Here is a 9038-nt window from a genome sequence, read left to right on the forward strand (position 1 = left end):
TAGTAGTGTTTGATCTCCGGAAGGGTTCCGGAATTCACCGGAAGGGGTTCCGGATGTTTCCCGAAATGTTTGGGCACGAGAACACTTTATCTGGGCCAAAGGGGAAAGCCCACGAGGTTTTTGGAAAGCGCAAAAGGAAGTTTTGCGGAGTCCAGGGGCCAGACGCCGGGAACCCTGGCGTCTGGCCCTGGAGTCCGAGAAGGACTCTTGCCTTTCGGGTGAAACCGACTTTGTGGAGGCTTTTACTCCAAGTTTCGACCCCAAGGCTCAACATATAAATAGAGGGGTAGGGCTAGCACCCAAGACAGATCAAGAAACACCAAGCCGTGTGCCGGCAACCCCGTCTCCTCTAGTTTATCCTCCGTCATAGTTTTCGTAGTGCTTAGGCGAAGCCCTGCGAAGATCGTTCTTCACCAACACCGTCACCACACCGTCGTGCTGCCGGAACTCATCTACTACTTCGCCCCTCTTGCTGGATCGAGAAGGCGAGGACGTCACCGAGTCGTACGTGTGCAGAACTCGGAGGTGCCGTGCTTTCGGTGCTTGGATCGGTCGGATCGTGAAGACGTACGACTACATCAACCGCGTTGATATAACGCTTCCGCTTACGGTCTACGAGGGTACGTAGACAACACTCTCCCCTCTCGTTGCTATGCATCACCATGATCTTGCGTGTGCGTAGGAATTTTTTTGAAATTACTACGTTCCCCAACAGCAGCATCCAAGGTGGTGATAGATGCGGCGTTGGACAAGATTGATGCATCATCCAAGGTGGTGATAGATGCGGCGTTGGACAAGATCGACGATGCATCCGAGGTGGTGATAGATGCGGCGTTAGAGAAGATTGATGCCGCATCCAAGGTGATGATCAATGCATCATCCATGGTGATGATAGATTCGGCGTTGGAGAAGATCAATGCATCATCCAAGGTGATGATAGATTCAGCGTTGGAGAAGATCAATGCATCATCCAAGGTGATGATAGATTCGGCGTTGGAGAAGATCAATGCATCATCCAAGGTAATGATAGATTCGGCGTTGGAGAAGATCAATGCATCATCCAAGGTAATGACAGATTCAGCGTTAGAGAAGATCGGCGTTGAACATTTTTTAAAAACACGAACCTTTTTTAAAACACTGACATTTTTTGAAATTGTGAGAAAAATTTAAAACAAGAACATATTTTGAAATTCCTGAAAGACTTTTTGAAACACGAACAGTTCTTGAAATTGTGAACAAAATTTGGAAACAGGAACATTTTATGAAATTTTGAACATTTTCTTTTAGAATTTCTCTGCTAAAAGGAATGAAATTGAAGGCAAAACATGGCAGAAATCAGCCCACTCCGTTTTCACCCCGTGTGCTCAACATCGAAACCGACCGTCGTCCGCAACCTCTGAGAGCCCACCAACCTCGTTTGGGCCCAAAAGCTTAAACCGCCGGAGAACCCTACTCCCCTCTGCTCCCACTCCTCCTCCCCTCCGCCATGGCCGCCGGCGACCGCCGCCTGCGCCTGGGCTCCTACCTCGGCGACGTCTCCGCGCTCTCCTTCCTCCCCTCCTCCCCGCGCCCCCTCCTCCTCGCTGGTAACTCCCCCTCTCCCTCTCCCGCTCCGCTACATCTCCCCGCGCTCCGGCTCGCCGTACGCTCACCTCACCTATTACGCCGCGCGCTCTCGCAGGGACCGGCTCGGAGCTGCTCGTCTACGACCTGGACGCCGCCAGGCTCGTCGCCTCCTTCCGGGTCTTCGACGGCGTGCGCGTCCACGGCATCCAGCCCCGCGCCCCGCCCCCCGCCGACGGGCTCACCCTCGCCGTCTTCGGCGAGAGGAGGGTGAAGCTCCTCAGCCTCCGCGTCGACGCCGAGGATGGCGGAGCGGTCGCCGTGCGGCTGGAGCTGGAGCAGAGGCTCCCCGGGTTCGACCACTGGGTGCTCGACGCTTGCTTCCTCGAGGTATACACGCTTGGTCGAGCAGCTCCTGCATCCATGGTGGCAAGCTTCGTTTTCCTCTGCCATTCATGTGTGTTCGTTCTTGGCGCAGGTGGACGGGTTGCTTGCGATCGGTTTGGGCGACAATTCAGTGGCATTGTGGGATTTGACAGACCGCGTGTTTGTTACCAGAGTGAATTCTCCAGGTTCGACGACAATCGATGTGTTGTCCTAAAGTTCGAAACTATATTCTCTGCGCCAGAATTTGTATTGATATACTTGCTTCTGGTGTGTTTTGTGGATGCAGAGAAGTGCCTTCTCTATTCAATGAGAATGTGGGGGGACTCTGTTCAATCCCTCCTCGTCGCGTCTGGTACCATTCTAAACGAGGTAATCTTCTAATGCAACAAAATTTTGAGACACACAGAGTTTTGTTTTTATGTATGAGCATTATTATAACTCATTAACTCCATCGTATCTGTTTTCAGATTCTTATTTGGAAATTGGTACCCGAAACCCTGAGTTCTTCATTGTTAAGCTCGGACGAGTTGGGTGCTACTGGTGTAGAGAACCGTGAAAACGTTCATCTTAGTGATAATAAATACATGGCTGTTCATATTGGAAGGCTGAAGGAACACGAGGGTTCAATATTTCGGATAGCTTGGTCCTCTGATGGATCAAAGTTCATGTCTGTCTCCGATGATCGCAGGTCGGGTTCATTCTGGCTTTCACTTCTCTGCATTATCTGTGTCAGATTTCATTTTCTGAAGTTTCTAGCTTCTGGAACTTTATTGTTTCAAATGGCCGTCTTTTGTAATATTGATCTCGTGTGCTTGGCTTCATTGTTATGGCAGTGCTCGCATGTGGATGTTAAGTTGTCAGCCACAGGATCTTACCAATCAAACAGCCAAAATTGATGATGTGGACATTATACCCAAACTGACACTTTTCGGACACAGTGCTAGAATTTGGGATTGTTGCATATCTGATTCTGTAAGTTTGTTGCACTTTGCCTTTTCGTCTTTCAGTTTTGAAGGTGGATTTGCCATTATGTTTGTTTAGGGATGGCCGTTTTCTCAATTCTTTTCTACTCACAACTTTATCATGGACTGGACACATATTATTACATTAACGTTATTTTTTGGGGGGACAAAAGGGGAACTTAATTATCTAGCTGGTATTGTAGACGAAATACAGCTTACTGTTTTCACCTCAACTTGCCTTTTAGATAGTTATAACTGCTGGTGAGGATTGTACTTGCTGCATTTGGGGCATGGATGGAAAGCTAATCAAAACATTCAAAGAACACATGTAAGTTGGGAAGATCAACTTAGATAAAGTGTAAGGCGAGCAGATTAAGGATGTCGGAGTTTGACTACCTTGACTTGCCATAAGTGCTTCCCTTAGTAAAACTTAATTTTCTATGCTGCATCTATTCTTACAGTGGCCGAGGATTATGGCGATGTTTATATGATCCAAGCTCACTAGTTTGATCACCGCTGGGTTTGATTCTGCAATCAAAGTGCACCACCTATGTAACTCCTCTTTTCATGACATATTGGAAGAAAACGTGGCCCCGGATGGTCTGAAATACGATTCTGAGGTGTTTGAAATATCTTCTCCTATAGTATCAGGACAGCATGGTGCCTTGGATAGGTATGGTGGTGTGCTTCCGTGTTTTCTTGTATTATCTACATTTTTCATTGTGATATAATGTGAGTGATTGTTTTTTCGTTTATCACAGCAAAAGCGAATATGTCCGATGCTTACATTTTGTGCAAGAAAATGTTCTCTATGTTGCCACAAACAATGGATATCTGCATCATGCTGAGCTCTCTGATACAAAAGATCCAAGATGGACTGAGGTTATTCAGGTCACTGAGAAAGCGCCAATTATATGTATGGATGTAATGACAGTGTGCTCAGACATTTCTTTGGATAAGGAGGATATAATTGCCCTTGGAGACGGTCGTGGAAATGTTACTATCGTCCGTTTAAGCAGTCCCAGTCTTGAACCTAAAATAGACTTATCTTTTACCTGGCCAGCTGAAAAAGATAGGCAACTGCTAGGACTATACTGGTGCAAGTCACTTGAATGTAGGTATGTCGATTATATCCTATTTACTTTCTGGTTAGCAGGTAATTATTGTTCTCAACAGTTTTCCTTCTTTTTCCCTTGCAGCCACATTTTCACAGCTGATCCTAGAGGCACTCTTAAGTTATGGAACATAAGGAATGCCCTTCTCTCAAATGGCCATGGGATTACTACAACTCAGGAAGCTTCACTTATTGCAATGCTTGAATCTCCCTTTGGGGCTCGAATCATGTGTTTAGATGTATCACTTCAGGATGAGGTAATTCTTATAAACTTGCTCTGTTTCTCACTGAATGCAAAACCTTAATAGCGGCTTATATAATATTTCACGCGAATATCAGACGTTTATAGTTATGACTATGGGAACACTAATTGTTTATAGAATACCAGTGCCTGATGTTCTAACTATCAGAAGAAGAGAAATGTTACAGTTTGCTGCAAAGAATAATATATTTTGTTCTCTGATGTAAAGAAAAACTTGCATGTTATTTTCTATGCAGATCCTTATAACAGGTGATAAGAAGGGTAACATCGCTGCCTTTCCTTTTCATAAAACATTGGCATCACATGACAGCAGTGAGGCACAACAGAAGATACCTTTGCGTGACCGTTTTAAAGGAGCTCATGGCATTTCTAGTGTCACAAGTGTTCAGATAATCACCTCAGCTTCGGACCATATTGAAATCCACACTGTATGTACAGAGTTTTGTTGTTGTTCCTTTTATTAAAGACATTAGCTTGGCCTGACATAAACTCCTCCCCTCTGAACATTTTACAGACTGGGGGAGACGGCTGTATTTGCTTCTTCAAGTATGGGAGAAATGTCAAAAACGTTGAATTTGTTGGAATGAGACAATTGAAAGAATTAGGCACCATTCAATCCATCTATGCAAATCATGCCTCTGGTAACCAATTGGTTGGTACCTATGCAATAGGTTTCACCTCTGCGGATTTTATCATTTGGGACCTTGAAAATGATACAAAGGTAAGACATACTGGATAAACTGGACAGTTGGGAATTTGAATTTGGCAACGGTTGTGCTAATCTGTTAATTCTGGATTTGTTTGCCCTTCTATAGCTGGTTCAAATATCCTGCGGAGGATGGCGGCGCCCTTACTCTTATTATCTTGGGACAGTCCCTGAGTATCAAAACTGTTTCGCCTTCGTGAAGGTTTGCTGCCCAGCCCTTGCTTAACGATGTTTGTGGAAGTGTTTTCTTCACTGGTGTTCTGTGCAAATTTACACACCTCATGAGAATTGATTTCCTAGCAGGACCACAGTATTCATGTCCACAGACACTGGGCACCAGCTCAAGATAGGAAGCTGCTTCCTCAAGTTTTTCATACCCAGTTCCATGGAAGAGAAGTGCATTCTCTTTGCTTCATAGATCCAGCAAGCTATTCACATCCTGAGAAAAGTACAGATTTGTGGATTGCAACCGGGTGTGAAGATGGAACCGTCCGGCTTACAGGGTAAATAAGTCATTATTGACACATAATAACAAACGAGGTTTAAATCAAATATACCTGTTCATTTCAGGTTCTGTTATGAACCATATGATATATGTTGTTCTTGATTTTTGTTACAGGTACTCAGCTAGTAGTGCTGGAAGATGGTGCTCATCCAAGCTGCTTGGGGAGCATGTTGGCGGGTCAGCTGTGAGAGATACATGTTTTATCCCAAAAACATACACATTAGCAGATAAATCGCTTAACTCTAGTGTCAGTTCTGCCGACATTTGGGTCGAAAACAAGGACACCACTTACATATTGATATCTGTTGGATCAAAGCAAGTTCTTACGGCTTGGATTCTAGAACCTAGGATTTCAGAGAACAACAAACACGTGTGTTCAAGTGATCTGGATTTAGACACCAAGCAAAGCTCTGAATGCTCAGACAATAGTGATTCAGCCGTTACATTTCAGTGGCTTTCTACCCACATGCCACCAAAGCTTGGCACCAAGAGGTTGAAAGCTGATCATGTAAAGCTGAACTTCGAGGAAGGCGGGAAAGGAAATTCCTCTGCTCAACACAATCTGGCTATTATGGAACAGATGGAAAATGATTGGCGTTACCTTTCTGTAACAGCATTTCTTTTGAAACATCCGGCTACCGAGTAAGATTTGACACTACTCTTGTGAATTGCTCACAAATATAGGGTCTATGGTATTTTCTGTTTCAGCTCTTGCGAGAAATATATCTCATGAATCGCTCACAAATATAGGGTCTAGGGCATTCTCTGTTTCAGCTCTTGCAAGAAATGACTCATGAGTTGCTCACAAATATAGGGTCTAGAATACTTTCTTTAGCTTTTGCAAGAAATAAGGGTAATCTAAGCTCTTTATTTTGTGCCAGGTTGACAGTTTGTTTTGTGGTTGTTGCTTGCTCTGATGCAACAGTTATTGTCCGTGCGCTTCTTTTGCCTTCTCGGCTATGGTAAGCAACATGAAATTTCTGAAGCGGAGTTCCTATTTATCTGTACCAGTCTTGGTGGTTTCAGTTAGCTGTTCCTTTTCTTTGTGTACAGGTTTGATGTTGCCTTGTTGGTCCCACAGGCATCACCAGTTCTTGTGCTACGGCATATTGTTGTCGCCTCTGGTGCCCACTGTGAAGGTCAGTTCTACTCTTTCTTATTTGTTCTGATAATGTTATTAAGCATAATGAAATTCACACATTTGCTTTCAGGTGATGTTTATAATGGCGATAGATACATTATCGTGAGTGGGTCTACAGATGGTAGCATTACATTGTGGGACCTAACAGACACCATTCATGGCTTTATGCAACTAGTATCAGAGACGAAACCGCACATGGTTGTCGACTGCCAAAAGCGGCCCAAGACAGGAAGAGGGAGTCAGGGTGGTCGTCGTCGGTGGCGACCACTGGCAAACAGTTCTGTGAAAAAGGGTAACGAACAAGCATTGCTCCCCAGTGAGAACAATCTGAGTAGCTCGCGCGCTGCTGCAGAGAGTCCACATGAAACTTCAGGAGCGGCAGAAATCGAGGCCATAAAAAACACCGAGGACACAGTTTCAAGTACCCAGTCATGTGATGTACCTGAAGTGCAGCCATTGCAGATGTTCTCCGGTGTTCATCAGTCAGGCGTCAACTGCCTCCATGTTTCAGAGATGGAGCAGCGATCAAGCTCTGCACCTGGCATGTCTTACTGCATCGTAAGTGGCGGTGATGATCAGGCGGTTCAGTGTTTTGTTTTTACACTAGGACCCCTGCCGGGCTGCTCAGCAAACACGGCAAGCCTAAGCTCGCCTTGTGACAATGGCGAACTTAAAATACTTGGCCAACACACGGTCCCCTCGGCTCACGGTTCAGCAGTGAAAGGTTTGCCTGTCTGTCACCGTTAATAATACCACGGCTTAGTTTGATATTTCAGTCTCACTATTTTGCAACCGTAAACTGATGATACAAGCATTTCACATTTCCCGTTAGGTATCTGGACGGACGGTGCCTGGGCTTTCTTCACTGGACTTGATCAGAGAATCAGATGTTGGAAGATGGGCCAATCCGGCAAATTCGCGGAGCATTCCCATGTCATCATCAACGTGCCCGAGCCGGAAACTCTGGATGTTTTCCATGACCGGTGAGGAGGCTTCACAGCATCATCTATGTTCTTTTTTTCTTGGCCGATGAAAATGTGTTTCTCTGTCGTAGTTCCATCTTTATCGTTTTCTCACGGCGATTGCTGTTATCTTGTCAGTGGGAGCGGGAAATACCGCATCGCCGTTGCAGGAAGAGGGATGCAGATGGTTGAGTTGTCGCCGCCTGAAGACGACTGGATGAAGATAGCGTGAGAACAACAGCCTGGGGGGCGCGTCGTGGAATCCCGCCGTCCGTCTTTTGGGGAATGATTTGTAATTCCATTTTGATGTGTAGCTCTTTCTGAGAGAGGGGATGAATTACAGACAGTCAGCTATCTGGAAATCTGGTGCCATTGAAGGCTGGCATGATTTAAGTCGTTTCTCATCTGGATGTACTCTCCACTTGACAACCATCTGAATCAATTAATCCCCGTGGAATTTCCCTACATTGGTAAAAACAGAGTCTTTGCAGGAATGTTCAATACAATACTGAATGTTTTAACTATTTCATTCAATGCTGGCAAGATATTAAAAGTCACATTATCGCAATGTCACGCTCACATCTGCAAACCATTTTTTTTGAATACTCTGGATTGCTTACCACATGTGTCACATGGTCACATCTCCAAACCATCGATTCGTATCACATATATTCGTATCACATATGAGTAATCTATAATGTTGTTACTATACAACTTATGATTGGCACCAACTTATGATTGACAGTGATACACACGTCTTGACCACGCAACACAATCATGTTAGGCTGCTTAATTAGAGTGGAATAAGTACAGTATGGTGCCAGTAGCAACGGAGAGCTTCCAGTGTGATACTCCATCCGTCCTAAAATAAGTGACTCAACTTTATACTAACTTTAAAATTAATATAAATTTAAGTCACTTATTTTAGTACGAAGGGAGTAATATATTGAGGAGCTGTTCGGCAGTCCTTCAGCTCCTTGAAATCTGAGAATCTGTGGAGCCGCCTTTTCCCCACTCCATCATTTTTAGCTACAGCTTCACCAGCTCCTGGAGCGGACTTGGGGAGCGGGAGTCTCCAAACAGGCCCTGAATGTAATAACGCCTTGTATTATAAGACGGAAGCCGGAAGGAGTATGTAGACAAGTCACACCGGCCACCTCATCCTGACAATGATACTCAAATTGAGGCAAAGGATAACGTCAATATCGCAGAGGTGAGAGCACACAAGCTACTAGTGACGGCAACTTTCGTCTTCCATATGCGTCCAGTCCAAGATCGCATACTACGAGAGAACATGAATAATATGTCCTAAATAACCATCATTCAGACTTAATTACTCTTTGACCCCTAAGAAAATTTATTTGCACACCTGGTTCTCAAAAAAGTCTTGGCGTCCTTGAGAGTCTTTCGGTGCGTCTGAAAGAGTGTGACACCAA

The 9038-nt window shown here is 44.9% G+C and overlaps 1 pseudogene across 1 annotated transcript; it reads left to right on the forward strand.

Moving 5' to 3' along the window:
* The first annotated feature begins 1383 nt into the window (after positions 1–1383).
* On the forward strand, positions 1384–8126 carry LOC147974152 (uncharacterized; annotated as a pseudogene). Its single transcript, XR_015603097.1, has 20 exons — positions 1384–1586; positions 1682–1953; positions 2042–2135; positions 2237–2319; positions 2418–2638; positions 2784–2922; positions 3158–3240; positions 3374–3585; positions 3674–4030; positions 4112–4283; positions 4525–4716; positions 4803–5009; positions 5104–5196; positions 5298–5497; positions 5614–6141; positions 6381–6461; positions 6553–6638; positions 6711–7364; positions 7473–7623; positions 7741–8126. The product of XR_015603097.1 is annotated as an uncharacterized LOC147974152 (transcript).
* The last annotated feature ends 912 nt before the right edge of the window (positions 8127–9038 follow it).

This window comes from Triticum urartu, chromosome 5A (genome assembly GCF_056163025.1).
Source record: "Triticum urartu cultivar PI428250 chromosome 5A, HENAU_Tu73, whole genome shotgun sequence".
Taxonomy (NCBI): domain Eukaryota; kingdom Viridiplantae; phylum Streptophyta; class Magnoliopsida; order Poales; family Poaceae; genus Triticum; species Triticum urartu.